This window comes from Ictalurus punctatus, chromosome 25, assembly GCF_001660625.3.
Source record: "Ictalurus punctatus breed USDA103 chromosome 25, Coco_2.0, whole genome shotgun sequence".
Lineage (NCBI taxonomy): Eukaryota > Metazoa > Chordata > Actinopteri > Siluriformes > Ictaluridae > Ictalurus > Ictalurus punctatus.
In genome coordinates, this window is record NC_030440.2 from 9,851,876 (window position 1) to 9,871,644 (window position 19,769).

Below are 19,769 nucleotides of genomic sequence, written 5' to 3' on the forward strand. Positions count from 1 at the left end.
ATTAAGACACGTGGAATATTCCTGTTTTAGTCGCATTATGGAAGTGCATTACAGACATGTACACACCTTATTCACACTATTAACGCTGTGTGGGAATTTTCACCACATTTTGTAAACAAATTCGTAAAGAAGAGAGCACGGCTGCGTCCGAAACTACGTACCTACCTACTATATAGTAGGAGAAATACATGTACTGTATATCGGCTGCTTTATAGTAGTTAAGTATGCGGTTTCGGACGCAGCCCACGGCTTCAAGCAGTCGTCTATTTGCATGTATAGCATGACAAATAATTAACTGCACTTGAAGCTTTCGTAAAAATTATAAATAAAAACACCCAAAACTGTATGCAGTACCATAACGAAGAAGAACTGTATGTCAATACGTGAAATTCTGGAGGGAATGTCAGATGGCGTGGTGTGGGGACGTAATGACGTGTGCCGTTAATCGATCTATGTTCTATAACATGTAACACAGGAACATCAAAGGAATATTCTAAAAGTGACTCATGTAAACACCTTAATCACAATATTGTCTTATTCAGAATAAGGTCCATTATTAGATTGCTGCTGTCCATGTAAACGTAGTCATTGTTAACCCTTCGCACAAAAGGTCAGATTTTCCATTAGTTTTATCCCTTCCATTGAAGCATGTGTTCAGTTGACACGCCAATCTAACGTGGATCATCAGGTTTTACACAAAATTGTGGAGTCCATGTCAGCTCGAGTGCACACTGTCATTGCAAAAAAAAGGGATGTGCCAAATACTAACAAATTCTGAAATTCATGTAAATAGTTCTAAGATTCTATGTTATTGCTGATAATATCATTTGTATAGACAAACGTTGTGTTAAATTGAAAAAGAATGCCAAACAGAAGCAAATTTTCCCATATGTGTAGAATGAGTAACTTAGTGTATATCTCAATTTATGCAAATGTGCATCATGACAGAATCAGCAGATTGCCTCAAGGCCTCCTAGCGAACAAGGCGGTATGTCATGAAACAAAGAAAAGGTAGGTGTTTCTTGCTTTAGTATTTTTCTCCAACCACAAAACAGCATGTTGCATAATGGATCAATAAGTACAGAGAACCTCGAGATCTTCTAACAGATTGCTGAGTGGGAACCATCGATATGGAGGTGTTCTAGACAAGCTCTTAAAGCAACTGCTGTAAGATTCCACAGGAAGCATGCCTTCCCTTAAACTTTAATATGAAAAAAAGCTTAAATTATTTAATATTGCTACATTACCTATCACAATTTAGTGAGTATAAAGTCTGGAATATCAGCATTACATCAGCATCCAACAGTCCAGTGTACTCTGCATGAAATTATGCTTAAAAAGTCAGTATACGTCTAGCCCACAGAACCAAAGTCTGGATTCAATCGAGCACTATGGATTATTATTATTATTAGTAGTAGTAGTAGTAGTAGTAGTAGTATAATTATTATCATCATCATCATTATTATTATTATGAAAATTTGTATAGTCCTTAATCGAATTAGACTCATCTTTTATTTAATATTATTTTAAAGTTGGGATAATTAAAAGATTATATTTATATTACTGTGCATTTGTTTGTTTGATTGTTTGCTGACTAAATATAACTTCTTTTTGGACATGACACACACACACAACTAATGTTATCAACTAATAACTTTATGTAATTAGATTTTTATTGTCTAATTCACTTATTTAGGAAAGATTCCAATTAAAACTGGAGGACAGACCAAGATCCAATGTTTATTTGACAGGGAGCTCTAAAAAATAACCAGAATGAATTTGATGCTGGTTCATGCTGGTTAGTGCTGGCGTGGTTGACTAGCAGAAGGTCAGGCCTTGCTCAGAGGCAGGCAGGCCTTGCTTCGATTTTCCTAACTGTTAGACTTGAGCTATATATATATAAACTGAGATTATCAGGTAAAGCCAAGGACGACTCACAAACGTGATGAAAACTCACCAACATTCTTAGTATCCTGATTACTCATTGCCATACTGTATAAAACAGTGCTAACTTATTTGGTACTGAGAAACTTTGACTGAGCAACTATCACTCAAACCCTTAGTTTATCATCAAACTGATTCCGTCATCAAGCAAGTCCTATGACAGGATGACTCAGGATGACGATCTAGGATGATTATAGTCAGTGTGCTGGAGACTCTTTAAAGTGCCAATAAATTCAAGGCTGATTTATTAACCAATACTAGTGGAGCACCTGGGGTGCAGTGGATGAATTGCCACTATTAAACAGAGTAACCTGTTGCTGGAAAAGACAAATAGAGTTTTTATAATGCACTACAGTATAACATATTCTATTGCTAAAAAGCACATATATCTACCCAGATCTCAACTGGGAGCATTCGTGACCTACACAGCTACACAGATTTCAAATATCTGGTCACTGTGAGTTCTAAATTAGTTATAGATTATTTGAAATGTTAAATAAATACTGAAATCTGAAAAGTCTGTTGGGATTTGTATAGTGACCCAAATGACATGATAATGGTGCACTTAGGTCTACCAATTTGCACTTTTGTACTTTTTTTTTTTTATTAGAACTTACAAACTTGGCAATTATTTGTTGTCCATTGAGACTATGGATGATGGACTATGGACAATGCCCATGCCATGAACATAGGGCTTGTCCGTATCACCTATGACACAGTACATAGATTTTGCTTCTGATTTTTGGCACAAGTGGAATCAGTGACACTATGCCATATATACAGTCATCTCATATATGATTTCTCACTCTATGTGTATGGAACATTCTGCAACAGTGAAAAAACATGATGCAAAACACATAAACTATTGGTTTCATTAGTGGCATGCAGAAAATGTTACACACTGAAAAGCAAAACCTTCCCTGCACTGCTCTTATGGTGCTTAATCTTTTCATTGAAAGACAATAAATAATGCTAAATTCACATCTGAAGTAAATATAATTCCCCACTGCATTACATTTCACTTTCATCAGCATGTTGCAGTCGTTCCACAATGAAATGCAATCACTGTCCAATCACAACCCTAAACTTTATATGCATGGCTGTAACTAGAGAAGGGGGGAAGGGCCCGAAAGAATTATGCTGTAGTCGACTAAAACTCGTAAATCAACCTCTGACTAGGAAAAAACAAATAAAACTCCCCTTAACCTGGTATTTCTACTCATCAACTTGCGACGACCTTCCGAGTTCAGCACGCAATGTCAAATCAACATGGTTGCTCACAGCAGTGAACAAAGTACCTTTAAATGAGTTACTTTATCTCAATCATCATACAGACATATTCACTTGTTAAATCTGTAATATTGACTATACAGTTCACTGTTTGAGGATAGGGTTTTTTTCTTCTATTTTTTCTGGGGGGGGGTGCGTCGTCTTAATAGCGTTCTACCTTCTACCATCATTTACACATTTGAATGACCATGTAATACGACGCAATGTGATAACATGAAATTAAAAATGACCTTATATGGCCATGGGCATTGTTTCGCCTCAGGACTGCTGTCATTTGCTGCTTTTATCAAGTAACTGTTTGACGCCAAACACAACAGCACTTCACCTTCATGCGCTCGCTAAGAGTAGGCTAATGGCTGAGAGGTAGGAATTTAGCCAATAGTTGCTGCAAGCCTTTTATAATCGACTAATTGGTGTGGGAATTACAGAGAAGGGTTAAAGCAATGCAAATATGAGCAAACATGATGCAGTATTAGACAATAAGCACATCATAATGAAACTAAAGCCGAATTCTTTACATTTTCTCGAATTCAGAAATCCCGGCCGGACGTTTTTTTAAGGACCGAAAAGAGGACATGTCCAGGAAAAAGAGGACGTATAGCCACCCAATTTGAGGAGGTAAATATACATCACTCATCACAGTTAGCTGACTAGGTTGTTGCTAACAAAAGCCAAACTATAAGGTATCCATGGCTTTTTCCTACTTTGTAGCTAGAACACATGAAGCTTGTAATTCCAAGTTCCATCTTCCTATTTCCAAGGTATTCCAACTGCAGCATTATTTTCCAGAACACATTACCATCCATATAAACAAACACCATTTATAGATGGTCTTTATTCATTGAACCATTAATCATTAAGCTTTTTTTTTCAGATTTCTTACTAAAACATGACATGACTAAAATACTTATAGATCACAGCAGGACCTAGGAGTTATGTTATCAGATTTCTTAGACTTCCTTTCAGCTTTATAAAGCTATACTGAATAGGACAATCTATAATGCTATATATAGCAAAACTACGAAGCATGTTTCTTTTAATGGTCGGCAATGCCTCCTGGAAATTGATGCTTTCAGACCCTTCTTTTCTTGTCTTTTACTTTTTGTCACTGCTATGATCACTTTCTGTCTTAAACAGATTGTCACATTGAAATGCAGTGCAGCAGCATGGATTGATTGTGGACCACTTTCACTCCAGACACAGCATTTAATTCTTAAAAAGCAATCCCCTGCTAATAGTTTTTCACTTTATCAGTCTCTGGAACCGAACTGGAGGAACGAACACCATTTTTCCAAAAGATATTCCCTCAGTTGGTGTTTTGATGATGGTGATGGAGAGCACTAACACATCCGTCATCATCATTTTCATGCTTAAATCATTCAGTGAGCCAACATGTCCCTTCAGAATAGAAATGTTTCAGCATATTATAAAGGTGATCAGTTAGTATAACAAAATTTTTTTTTAACCCTACCACTTTGCCCCGGAAGCCCTGGAAAAAATGTTATTTGGAATAACAAGTAATTTTTTTCATTCCCAAATAATAACAATAAATAAAATCAGTCCATCCAGGATTTTGTGATTGCAGAAATTAACACAAAATAAAGCAAACAACGCTTAGTAATCTTTACAGCACCAGGGTGCTCCGTTCCATCCTGAGCTTGGGTTAGTGTCCGTGTCTGAGTTTTGCATGTTCTCCCCATGTCGGTGTGGGTTTTCCCTAGATTCTCCGGTCTTCCCACATCTCCTCAAAACATGGCACTAGGTGCACTGGCTATGGTAAATTGCCTCCAAGTGTAAATGAGTATGAATATGTGTGTATATCCCACCATTAATTAATATTAAAGTAATATTAAATGAATGCTCAGAGAAATTCCCTTAACAGACCTATTTAAAAAGATATCTATGTTAATCTTAAACGAAAAAATGTTGTAAGCAGATATCATGATATACTGAAAGCAGTGGTTATATGGTATATACTGTGAATATATCATACTAATATGATCTCACTGTACTCATTTAAATGCCTTTCAGCACACAATAGTCCAGTGCAGTCTTTTCATTTCCCGTATGACGTGCCTTTAACACTCTTTCTAACAGCGAAAGAGTAAATATCATCTCAGTTTTAAAGCCAGCACTTTCACAGTGACCTTTGTGTCAGAATTAATTGATGAAAATGGACCTGTAAGAATGGTTTCCTGGCCTCAGTATAATGGTTACTGGAGCACCTTTTAGTCACTGTGGAAGACATTGTTATAAGACATATCTAATATTTTTCTTTAAAAAGCTTAATATTTGTCCATAGGAACATATCAGGACATTGTGCTGTTGCATTTTTCAATTTCCCACCAATTCCCCCAATGCCCCCACTACTCCCCATCCTGTGCCCAATGAACTTCTCACATTTACAAGTTTTTGCTTTTCTTTAATATATAACCATGATATAACCGTGATGGTGTTACTTTTGTTTGTTTCTGTTATCTCTCTCTCTCTCTCTCTCTCTCTCTCTCTCTCTCTCTCTCTCTCTCTCTCTCTCTCTCCCGCTCTCTCTCTCTCTCTCTCTCTCTCCCTCTCTCTCTCTCTCTCTCTCTCTCTCTCTCTCTCTCTCTCTCTCTCCATTCAGTACTTTTATTAGACCTGTTTTCAATATACAGTGGGGGAAATAAGAATTGGACGCATCAACATTTTTTTTCAGTAAATATATTTCTAATGAGGTTATTCACATAAAATTTTCACCAGACATCAGTATTAACTCAAGAAGTCTGGAAATATAAAGAATTCGCAACATTAAAGTCCATAAATAAAGTTATGTGTAATAAAGTGGAATGACACAGGAAAAAAGTATTGAAAATGCTAACTGAAATGTATTTAATACATTAAATTTTATTACACATAACTTTATTTATGGACTTTAATGTTATGAATTCTTTATATTTCCAGATTTCTTGAGTTAATACTGATGTCTGGTGAAAATCTCATGTGAATAACCTCATTGGAAATATATTTACTGAAAAAAAAAATGTTGACGCATTTAATACTTATTTCCCCCACTGTAAATGTCACCCCCCCCCCCCCCCACCTTGTGTTAAAAGTAATGTACAAAAACAGGTCTTCTGTTCTGTTTTAATAGTTTATTACACACTGATACTGCTGTTCTATATTAAAACCTAGTGTGTGACAGGAGAACAATGTAAAAGTAGAAGTAAATTGGTTTTTAACAAATCACCAATAGATGAAAGCTAATCACTTCTATTTATCATGCAGAGCATGTAGCATGTTGTTTTATTTCTATACAAATACATATAAGGAAAGATGTTTCATATTGCAGGTGATCTTAAGGACCTGCAAGTAATGTTCTGTAATATGAATGATGAAAATTGTATTCATATAAGCAGAGGTGGATAAAATAACAGGCCTCCGTACAATACAGTTGGTGGTCAAAAATCAACAGTGAAATTGTGCATGCTGAGAAAAACACACACACACACACACACACATATATATATATATATATATATATATATATATATATATATATATATATATATATATATAATGGTTATAATGGTGAGCTGTATAACAATCTTACTAAATATTAAAATATACTGGCTCTTTTTTTAACCTCTGAAATGTAAGAATCATTTACATAAATTCATCGTCCATTTATTAATTTCTTCACGTTAATGCATGGTGGGTCATGACATCACCTAACCACGTTTACCCGAGGAAGGAAGAGGTGCATAAACTATACCATTATTTTTTCTCTTGTGGAATAAGGAATATATGCAGGAAAGAAGAATAATCCAGGGATGAAGATGAACACACAATGGACATGCCTAATTTTTAGCAGATTGGTGGAAATTCTTTCAACACAGCCATCGGACTCTCAAGGTAAACATATTTATTTAGTATACCAATATTGAACTGCACAGAGACGGGGTGTGTGCGCTGTCTCAAATGAATGATAACTGTAGCGATATTAGAGCCACTAAAGCTGGGAGACTGATAGGAACGCATTTACCTACCTCTATTAAATCCAAGGTAAAATCGGTCTGTTTCTCAAAACAGAGTTCTCACGTCATTATGTCATTATGAATCAATCTCCTGTCATTACGAATGAATGGGTTTTGTTGTGGGTCTAATGTGTTTATGCTTATCACTGTTATGTACAGAAGACCATAATACTTGAATAAGTATGCAGTGCATCATAAATACACAATGAACTCTCCTGCTGAGAAAACAGCTACCGGGATGTTCTTTGCAAGTAAAGCAAAGTGTGTATAGTCCTAGAGCTCATGGAGCTTTCTGAGAGACAGGGCAGGAATACAAGAATATAACATGCCCTGTTTGCACACACTGCCACACTGCAGGGAGGTTTCACAGAGAAGGCCTTCAAACCTTGACTACACAGCAGACGCTTCTTATACAGTCACAACCCCCGCACAAACGACATGTCACACCTGCAACACAAATTTGCATGATTTTTCTGCAAGAATTTCAATCTGGAACACACATCCCTCCTAGGCTTTTTGTCATGAACTGAAAAACACACTGAACCCCTGACTGGAATATGTTTAACAGATTTTGCAGTGGATGGGGACGTGATGCAGCATCTATAAACTTCATTGGTTAGTCCTTATAGCACTTTTCTGGCTTGTCAAAGATGTTTACTCTACCATGAGTTAGCAGGGAGAAAACCTCCAGAGACCCATCATTAACACAACATGGAAACAGTAGGACACTACACTACACTAGCACATCCTGAGAAAACGCACTAGTGACTAAATTATTCAGTTAGGACCTCATAAAGACTTTCTCCTCTCCTCTACCTGTACAGTGCCTTGCATTAGTATTTATCCCCTTTTCCACAATTTGTAGTGTTACAACCAGGAACTGAAATAGACGTCATTGGAATGATAAATCCCAAGTTATTTTCAAATTTAAAAATAAATAAATAGAAGCTTTGCAATTGCACAAGCATTCACCCCTATTGCTTTGATACCATTAAATTAATTCTAACCAGGATAAAGTGGCTGCGAATTGCCGTCAAACATCACATAATTACTTTAATGGAGTCCACCTGTGTGCAATTAAAATGTCACATGATCTCAAGCCCCTGTTTGTTTGTTAGACTACATCCCTAATCATGCAGCATCATGAAGACCAAGGTGCTATCAAAACAAATCAGGGTTTGGTTGCAAGAATTACCCCAAACTTTGAACATCCCATGGAGCGCCATTTAATCTATTACTAAAAAAGCTGTAGTATGCCATCTGTCAGATGATTGACCTTGATATGGCCTTACCCCTGTTTGGCTCAATTCCAAAATCTAATCAGTTCATCTGCTGGTTACACTGGCTACGTTTACATGGACAGCAGTAATCTAATTATTGAGCTTATTCTGAATAAGACAATATTCTGGTTAAGGTGTTTACATGAGTTGCTTTTAGAATATTCCTTTCATGTTCCTGTTTTACATGTTATAGAACATAGGTCGATTAACGGCACACATCATTACGTCCCCCACCGTGGCCCTGGGTGTGTGGAGTTTGCATGTTCTCCCCATGCTGTGGGGGTTTCCTCTGGATACTCTGGTTACCTCACCCAGTCCAAAGACATGCATAGTAGGCTGATTGGCGTGTCTAAAGTGTCCGTAGTGTATGAATGGGTGTGTGAATGTGTATGTGATTGTGCCCTGCGATGGATTGGCACCCTGTTCAGGGTGTACCCCGCCTCGTGCCTGATGCTCCCTGGGATAGGCTCCAGGTTTCCCCATGACCCTGAAATGGATAAGCGGTATAGAAGATGGATGGATCATAACATCCCCACGCCACGCCGTCCGATGTTCCCTCCAGAATTTCACGTATCGGCATACAGTTCGTCTTCGTTATGATACCGTATACAGTTTTCTGTGCTTTTATTTTTAATTTTTACGAACACTTCAAGTGCAGTTAATTATTTGTCATGCTGTACGTGCAAATAGACGACTGCTTGAAGCCTTGGGCTGTGTCCTAAACCACATACTTACCTACAATATAGTAACTGAAATACATGTATTTCTCCTACTATATACGTGTATCTCGCCTGCTATACGGTTTTGGACACAGCCGTGCTCTCGTGTTTGCCGTCATACGGTTGAGCACTGCTGTGTGTGTACGTGTCCTGTCACAATATGTGGTGAAAACTCCCACACAACGTTAATAGTGTGATTAAGGTGTGTACATGTCTGTAATGTACTTCAATAATGCGACTAAAGCAGGAATACTCCACATGTCTTAATTCGATTTTTGTTTACTTCGAGTATGCCTTTAGTCAGATTAAGGTCATCAATAATCGCTGTTTGCATGCTAGTTTCTTAATCAGAGTATCGTCTTAATCAGGTTAATATCGGATTATTGTTTTCCATGTAAACGTACTGACTGATAAATCCACATAAATCGTACAAACATTCAACCAAAATCTTGGACAGATGCACAGACAGACCGATGGAATGGACAGAGGCATTTACACCCCGAAAATGTAATGCCTCCACTTCCTAGTGGTGGAGAAACAAAACTTGAACGAATGCAGCACAACTGCCACTCTTCCTAGAGGAGGCTGTCAACCAAAGGTCAGTGACTGGCTAAGCTACCAAGAAGCCAAAGGTAACTCGATGGAGCTGGAGAGATCCACAGCTCAGATGGGAGAAGCTGTTCACAGGACAACCATAGCCTAGACATACCACAAAGCCGAGCTTCATGGAAGAATGTTGAGAAAAACGTCGTTATTGAAAGAAAAAAAAAGTAATTTAAAATCCAGTTTAGAGTTATCCAAAAGACAACAACCAGAGACTCAGCAACATTTTGACCTTGGCACAAAATGCTACATTTAACAGACACATACCACTGCTTATCACCCTGAATTGTGAAGCATGGTGGTGATAGCATTGTCATGATGATGCATTTCAACAGCAGGGACTAGGAAACTAACAGGGTTAGGGTAAGATGGATGGAGCCAAATACAGGGCAACTAGAACAGAACCTGCTCCAGTCTGCAAGAGAATTGATAGTGATAGTTAAAACCCAGAGCTCAGTCTGACTATGAATCCGTGGCAAGAATTAAACCTTGCTGTTCGCCGTTTGTTCCATACAATCTGACAGATCTTGAGCGACTATGACAAGAAAAATGGGCAACCCCCCCAACCCCCCCCAACCCCCAACCTCCAAAAACGATATCCAGATGTGCAAAGCTGATAGAAAAATGTTCCCAAAAGTCTTGCAGCTCTAATTGCAGTCAAAGGTGGCTCTATCAAGTGTTGACCCGGGGGGATGAATACTTAAACAATCAAAAAAGTTCAGATTTTTTTTATGATTTGTGTCACAATTAAACATTTTTCATATTTCTCAATGTTCGACAAATTGTGTTAATTAAATGGGAAAAATTCCAATTCGGTCTATTTCAATTCCAGACTGTTAGAATACAAAGGAGGTTGAATAGTTATGCAAGTACAGTATTTACTCAGTTATGAAATAACTGTGCTATTAAGTGCTATCCTAGTTTACCAAACATCTGCATTTATATCCGGGAGGAAAGAAGATGTAAAGTGTTTCAGAGATTTGGGGTTACTTCTGTTCCTCATGTACTTCTTTCATATTTTCTCCAGTTTGCTTTGATTTAGTTCGGCTGTAAGATCAGTAAATCACACGCACTTTCTACTTTCAAAAAGCTCACATCGCAAAAATGTTACATGTGCTGAAACACTTTTGATGTGTGTCCCCATGTTATGAATTATGCAAAACAATAACATACTGTATCTGCTCTATATTTTCCTGAGTCACTCTCAATCATTGACATTCAGCTTTATGGTTATAGTTTACCAGCTGTTTTGTTGTTTTTTTTTACCATGCATGTGATGACACAGGTTAAAGATTCGTACTACAGATGTGATATGACGTCTGACCTACACAAACACACACTTTAACTGTGACACTAATCTGTCAAACATCTACTTCAAACATGGCTTACTGAATGTTTAATCAGTCATATATTTTTAGCAAAAATGTAAAAACCAAAAGCTAAGAATAATAGTGAAGCATAAAAATAGTCGATTTGCAGGAAATGTATTTATTGAAGAAAGGAAACTGCTTTACTTTACTACTTATCTTTACTATTAAAAGCTTTGCACAAATACTGTGTAATTCATCAATGAGTTTCCATTGGCAATGCCCTACTGGTTAATATGGACATTTTCATGCAGGCTGCACTGTCAGCCAAAAATAAAATAAATAAAAAAATTAGCTTTTTGAATGAATGAACAGCATGATATTACAGTGAGTGCTATGCGAATCTATTGAATTTCAGAAAGAGTGATGAACTATATAGACACATTGGCAAACATTTTATTATAGCACCATAGAGTTATATCAATACAACGGGTCATTCAAATTCATCAATTCCAGGAAATATCGAACATGGAGAAAAATCATGCCATTTTACAGAAGATACTAACCACTGAAATATGTGTAAACTGAACTTCAGATTCAGTGTTCACCACACATGGTTCTATTTCCAGCCTTTGTAGATTTCATGATAGTATCTTTTAGATGATGTAAAGGCACAGTATGGGATCACACCAGTTATCTGGATTAAAGAAGACTCACCACAGCTCCTCCACATCTGCTTTCCATAATAAGGCTCTGCTGGTGGTGGAGAAAATACCTGAGAGACAGAAACAGAGGCTTGTTGAAAAAAAAATCTGAAAGAACACACATTATCACATTTGTTGAGAAAGCCTTGCTTAAGCCCCCCACTGCAATCACTGGAGTGGGGTAGAGGAGTTCTGGGGGATGTGGTCCGCTTAGGTGGATGATAAAGAGGAATGGATCAGAGAGTCTTTAGAGGCAAAGCGGCAGATGTGGACGTTACCTTATTTCCTGTGCCATGATTCCATGTGGCCACGGAAGTGATTATTTCATGACCTAATCTGAGTACTGGCACCATTCCAAACCGAGCTCTGACCTCCACTCTGCAGTCTGAACACTTCACATTTTTCCACAGATGAGAAGGAGGTGTATAACACATGTAAAGAAGGACTGAACACAGTGACAGACGACAAAAAGGCTTTTCATTATACCATGGTGTGAAAGAAAGAAAGAAAGAAAGAACGGAAGGTAGAGAGGAAGAAAAAAAGGGAAGAAATAAAGAACATAAGAGAAACTGAACAATTTTGGAGAAAAAAAAAAAGAAGGGAAGACTGGGAGGGAAGAAGGAAAATGGAAAGGAAGAAAGGAAGGAAGGAAGGAAGAAGGTAAACAGGGTAGAAGGAAGGTGGGGAAGACAGACAGAAATGGGCAGAAAGAAAGAGACTTCAAGCATGAAAGAAAAAGATACAAATTTAGGGAGAAAGAAAGAAAGAAAGAAAGAAAGGAAAAATATATCAGAGGGGAACAAAAAAGAAGGCAAAAAGAAAGGAAGGAAGAACAAATGAAAGGAGAAGTAAGAACAAGGTGGAATACAAGAAAGAAAAAAATGAACAATTTAGGGGAAAAAGGCAGACAGGAAGGACAGAAGAAGGGAACATGGAAATAGAAGAAAAGAAGATGAGAAGGAAGGAAAAAATTAACTGATGAAGGGAAGAAATAATACAAAAAAATATAAAGGAGGAAGGAAGAAAAAAAATATTTGGAAGATAGAAAAAACTAAAAAAAAATAATAATTTAAAAAAGAGGAAAGGAAAGGGACAGCAGAGAAGGGGAAGGAAAATAAAATGGTAGAGGAAGGGGTGAAAAGAAAAATAGAAAGAACACTTGATCCACAGTAGACAGAAAGCAAAACTGTTCACTGTGTAATTAGTTGTTTATTGCTATTTTATACCAGTGCTTCACGTTAAGGTCCTAAAAATAAAAAACCTATATAACCTGACTGGAAGCAGGAAGCCCTTATGTTACTGAGTATAGTTTGTGCTAGAAATAAAACAGTCTTATGGAGAGTGTTAAGTTCTTTGTCTGATACCAGTCAGAACCAAAATTTGAACCCTGGTCTGGTTGATTTCCTCTCGTCTAGGCCCTGGAAGAACTCACACTGACACCATCGTTCAGTGAAAGCTTCTTAGTTTAAGGATACACAAAGCATAGTACATATACACACCGAAATATTGATAAAGAATGATAAGTATCAATTAGAACAGGTCACAAATCAAATCAGAACATTTATTACATACGTTCGAGTGATATAAGAACTAAAGATGTCTAGTCTACCACATAATAATAACAATAATAATAATAATAATAATAATAATAATAATAATAATAACAATAATAATTATAATAATAATAATAATAACAATAATAATAATAATAATAATAATAATAATAATAATAATAATAAGAGGAAGATGAAGAACTGAGAAAGAGAGAGAGAGAGAGAGAGAGGGAGAGAGTGAGAGTGAGAGCGAAAGGCAAGGAGACAATGATATGAAACATATCAGAGAGTCTCTGTACACAATGTTTAGAAGATGCGCACCTTTTGACATCTTTTTTTTTCATAGATATACCGCTGTTACCTCTTTATTCTCTTAATTAAAAAAAGGCAATGTTGTCTGGCACATTTCCACAGCACCAGACACAGCAGGAGGGCGAAACATTACTTAGCATAATTTATTAACCATTATACTATTTGTATAAATATTGAGCACATGGTCAGTTGTGAAGAGCAGAGTAGAGTAACAGCCACAGTTCAGATCTCTGTGATGATGACGCACGTATGAAGATTAAATATTAAAAGAGGATTTATTCCTGCTCTGGCAGAACATAATAAATAATCGACTACAAACCACAGAAAAACGGCAAGATCTTTATCCTTTACAAAAAAACCCTGATCTGCAAGAGAAAAATCGATTTGGGGCAAATGATGAGATGATATCAAAGACTGCACTGACTCTAGATTGACTTTTAATGACTGTCTGAATTGTGAATAATGAATGGCGGTTATCGCCCTGCTGGGAGAAATCTATTTAAACACTAGGAGAAGAACAACATAGACATTGAAGAGGGTTATGTTGTGCTCCTGCCACTAGGTCAAAGGTTATGGCTCAGCACTGTGCCATTTCTCAAGAGATGTATTGCTCAAACTCTCGTTGTTCCGGTCTCAACATAAAAGAAAGCTCTAACTCTGATATTTTACAACATTTTGTCTCTCTCTTTGTCTCTCGTTTCCTCAAGGACACTTGGATAAAGGTTTGGGCCCCCCTGCTCAGTCTTAATTGCCCATGATGAGTGCTCCACACATGAGCAGACACACATCAGACCCCTGCTGACAGGGAACATTCTCGGGTACACACACACTCAGATCAAGCTGGCATCCACATCAGCAATCTCAATTTGCCCTCTGTATCTTCTCGCCATGACTCCTTATGACCTGCGTCAAAAATGACAGACCCCACCCCCACCCCCCCTCACCCACCCAATGGAGAAACAAAACTCAATGCAGACTCTTAGTCTATAGGCACGAGACTGGGCTGAATGTGTGAATTCAACTATATTAATGGATTATTTTGCATGGAACAAAATGCTGGGAAACCCTGCAGGCCAACCTGACAGACAAGCAAGAGAAAGCAAAGAAAAAGAGAGAAGTCAGAACAAGAGAGAAAGCATCTTCATAAAATATTTATCATCACCAATAGTGTGAGCCAGCTCCCAAATTGTTACAGCACAAGCTGATTACAGAGTAATGATTATTTGTCTCCTTCCTCAATATCTAATTGAAATAATTGCATTTAATTAGCTTAAAAGACAGGCAGGAGAGCGGAGACGCATGGCAGGGTGGAATCGAGGCAGAATTTTAATGTCATCTTTCCAGATGCAGTCAACTCGCTGAATTTAAAAAAAAAAAAAACGCACAACGACAGGACTCATAAAACAAGACACCATTCAGTTCTCCATTTAGCCTCGATGATAAATTATCGTGTTTACTGCCTGCTGAGGAGTTCAACATTTTCCGGGTTTCATTTCCTTTTTTATCCTTAATTCAATCGCTCCACAAGCAAGTGCTGTTTAATAGGTGCAGCGAATTGTACAAATCAAGGGTGGGGTTGGGGAAGAGGTGTTATAAATACCTTAAGTATTTAGAAAAGATTTGGTCCTTAAAATGATGAATGCAATGAAGAAGCAACGGAGTCTATCTGAAAGAGCCTATCTACTCAAATTCAAATTCAGTTTAATTCGAGTTTATTCATCGGATAAAAGAGAAGGAGTAAAGCTTGAGTGTGCACTTTGTTAATGTGTGCTTTGATTTTTTTTAAAAAAACAAAAAACAAAAACAAGGCTTTTGGACAGAACCGACAAAGCACACACACTAACCATACCCAAGACTGCATAATCAGAGCCTGACCAGGAACTGATCCACTCTTAACATAGACTCTTGCTACAACAAATTCATAATGTAACTAATTATTATGCATGTTATGTACTAGTAATGTATCAGTAATACCATATGTAGTGCACTCTGACGTTAACTATGCATTAATTAGTCACAGGTACATTAAGCCTATCAATCAAGACTGGTGTGTGTTGTCAGGGAAGGGGAAGGGAAAGTCAGTGGCATATGGGCGTACTCACAGAGCAATAATTCAAAATAATTAAATGAAAAAATCTTTTCCTTGAAGTGTTGAATATTTTTTAAGCTATGGTGGAAAAGGGCTATGTTTTTACTCAGGCCTAAGCAGGTTTGCCTCGTTTGAAGCCGAGTTCCCTGAGATAGGCTCCAGGCTCCCCCGCGACCCTGTGTAGGATCAGCGGCACAGAAAATGGATGGATGGATGGATTTGCTGACGAAGACAGTGATAGTGGTTATGGATGCTATCACATAGTAACACACGATGTTTTTCCCAGTACAGTTTATTTTTACTGATTCATTCACTGTCACAATGTTATTCACTATGTAATAACACTATTCACAATGTTTTGGGCGAGTACCAAATGAGAGAACTGACCCACGGGCTGCTACTAGGACAGCCCTATGATTGGAAACCTGTGCTCAATGACACACTTGCAGTCTGAGTCTGAGTTGCCCTTTGCATGGGCCATGAAGCTTTTATGTCTTGAACACACGTCGTACACTTTTCTGGCCACAAGCTTCAGAATCCTGAAGGTTACAGTCTGAGCATGCATCGTGTGCCAGTTTTTAGTGTGACACAATGAGCTTCTCTGAGCCAGATTTAGTCACTGGCCTGAAAAAAATGTTATTTAAAGAATCCCATCTGTAAAAGAATTTTGATTGAAGCAATTAGTGGTGATTAAACAAGATTTTTGCTAAAGATGTTTTTCCTATTTGCTAACAGGCTATGGGAAAAAGTCTGGAAATGGTCATCTGCAACTTCGGTCACATTACCTCCTTCCATGAAAGTGCTCGGAGATATTTATTCATAAAATGTACCTCTGGTGAAATGCAAGAAGTCTGACCAGCAAGTCTAGAGTTGTTGTGACAGAAGGCCTTGGCATGGATTCAGTTTATACGGTTCTTGATGGGATTCTGGGAAGAGCAGGATGATAGAAGGAAAACGCATGGAACAGTGGACGGATTTTTAGTAATGATGGACAGGCAGAGCTAGGAATAAGTTTAAAGCAGTAATATATTGAACAGCGCATCCAATAATGTCCCTGCGTCCCAGAGTTGAAAAGAAACAGAGCTCCATTTCTCGCTGGATTAATAGAAAGAGAGACAGGCATGGCTGCAATTCATGAGCTCTGCTGGCATGCTTTACTGCTGCTGGCAACATGCCGCCCAACACCCTGACAACCTCACCATATCACCATAGCTCATGTTCCAATGCTACTGCTAGACTCAACATTACCCACACACACACACACACACACACACACACACACACACACACACACACACACACACTACAAGTAGAGCTGTATCTCTCTCTCCTCCCCTACCCGTGGTGCTGATTATAGCATTTGTTTATGCACTTCACGCTTTTGATCTCTGTGTCCTCCTTTTCTTGCTTTTATCTAATAACGCCGTTCTCCCTCCCGGTTTTCACCAGAGCTTTGAGCATTATTCTTCTCCGGCATTAATTTTCCTGACTCTCTGTGGCCTTTACTTTAATGGTTATGTGAGAACCACACCCTTCCTCACTGTGCGATGAGAAAGAGACTGCAATAGCACACATCTGCCCTTGCTAATTTTCTACACTGCTTATTTACAAACAAAGCGGGCAGGAGATCGGCACACAAACAGCGATTTCCTTCACAAGAGGAAGTCGAGATTCGGCAGATCTTTTGCTCCCCCCCCTTTTTTTCTCTCCAATAGTCACTTGCTTCTTACGTTATACTCCACCACCCAATGCCCCACTGCACCCATCCACGTTAACTGCTGAGCTAACTGTGCTGGACTAAGCCAATGTTCATAAGGTGTCCACCTGACTGCATATCACATCTCGTCAAGTGGAAAACATGTGATTGCTCTGAAAAAGTTAGGTATACTGACAGCCGGGCTGAGATTTACTCACTCGTGCACGAGAGAGAAAAATACTACCAGAGAGAGGCAGGGGAATAAGAAATTTATAGAATGTGCATGTAGTTACTCACATGAACCTACAGATTATGTACTTTATGCGGTGGGTCTTAAAGGGGCACCATGGCTTAGTAGTCAGCACGTTTGCGTCGTACCTCCGGGATTGGGGGCTCGAATCCCGCTTCCGCCCTGTGTGCAAGGAGCTTGCATGCTCTCCCTGCTCTTCGGGGGAGGGGTTCCTGCGAGTTCCTGTGTGCAGGTGCTCTGGTTTCCTCCCCCAGTCCAAAGACATGCACTGTAGGCTGATTGGCATTTCCAAATTGTCCCTAGTGTGTAAATGTGTGTGTGATTGTGTCCTACGATGAGTTGGCACCCCATCCAGGGTGTCCCCCTACTTGTGCCCCAAGTTCCCTGGGATAGGCTCTGGGCTCCCCCACGACCTTGTGTAGGATAAGCGGTATAGATGGATGGTGAGTCTTATTTGTGAATATATAGAGAGCCATAATTACACACAACGGTTTAAATCACTCAAACCAATAAATACTACGTACTTTCTTCTAACCTCATTAGAAACATTTTTCTCTAAATTATAGTATTTTCTGTCAAAAATTTAAATAAATTCTTAGTTAGCAAGCCCGCTTCACTGATATGCTAGTTAGCTACTTAGCCGAGATGAAATGGGTGCTGCAAACACAGAGCTCCTCGGACCAATTATCCCTTCTAATTGCATTCACATTTACATTTATGGCATTTAGCAGACGTCCTTATCCAGAACGTTTTACAGAAGTACTTTGTAGTCTCTATCGAGCCTTAATTGCCTGTAATCACAATCATCTTCTGTTGGCTTGGAAAGGTAAAAACAGAGGTGTTTATTAACACTTTTACTGATTCTGACACGCAATAGCATTTTAGAAAACAAAGTCTGGCTTGCTCTTAAAAATCACATGGTCTCCCACTGTGTTTTTGCACCCAGGAGGCTGGTTAATGTCAGCGTGATGTTTGGTCTTTATAATATTCCCATATGTGTTATGTGTGTTACTCATTTTACACGGGCATTTTTTACTCATTTCCTGAAGGGTGCCAAGGCATGTGGAGTTTAAATAAAGATGAAGGATCACCCTTTTTTGCTATACCTTTACTCATGCAGTAGTTTTTTTTGTGCAATTCAGATTTTGTCTGAACTGTGTTGAGCAAATTGTTAAGAATTTGCCTAACAAGATCACAACTGTCTTGAGTTTGTAAAGTCAGGGCCTGAGTCAGGCCCATTGCAAATACCACCCATAGCAAACATGGATTTTAAGAGCCTTCAATTCATAGTTTTCAGTCACGTGACTGGCGCGGAGACGTGGAGGACAAAACATTGTTCCAAAATGGCAGCCAACACTGGACTGTCCATTTTCCATCTGTTTCAAGCCACGACCATTTTCATCACCTCTCAAAAGAAGAAAAACAAAGGTATTTGAACAAACTGCAAGTTTTGGGCACTTGCGATCCATATACAGAACCCACCACATGTATTTCAATCACTGAAAACAGCTAAGTCCCTGCCAGAGCTCCACTTTGGTGATGTTTACATATATCTTGTGGAGAATCCAGTCCTTACACTGCTGCCATGATTCTGCGTAGACAGTTATCTGTATTTTCGATCTGGATGGGTCAATAATGCTGCCGTTTGGAACAAGAAATACTTCATTGTCAGAGCAAAGGTATGAGCTAATTAGCTAATGTTAGTATCAGGTTTCAGGTAGTCAGCGTTCTAGGGCAATAATATTTTGGTTAGGTTAACACAATATCTAATGACATAAATGCAATCAAAACTTTTTTTCAATGTCAGGTAAACCATTCCTACAGTTTAAATTGTTAGTGAATCTGACTGAACAGCAAGTATCTGGCATTTTGGCTAAACTAATCTGGTATTAATAACTGGCGGGCAGCGGAATAAAGATGTGTTTTGCCCTCCAGGTGGCCGTTCCTATAAGAATGTGACGGCACGTGAAAACTATGAATATGCCAAGACTCTCTAGGTCATTGTGCTTCTT

At 38.4% G+C, this 19,769-nt stretch overlaps 1 protein-coding gene across 1 annotated transcript in view; it reads right to left on the reverse strand.

The window, feature by feature from the left end:
- Positions 1-19,769, reverse strand: part of dab1a (DAB adaptor protein 1a) — a 213,589-nt gene that overhangs the window by 178,055 nt on the left and 15,765 nt on the right. Inside the window, exon 2 of the mRNA XM_017456566.3 lies at positions 11,871-11,928. The gene's annotated coding sequence lies outside the window, so the exon portion shown is untranslated. The remainder of the gene's footprint in view (positions 1-11,870; positions 11,929-19,769) is intronic.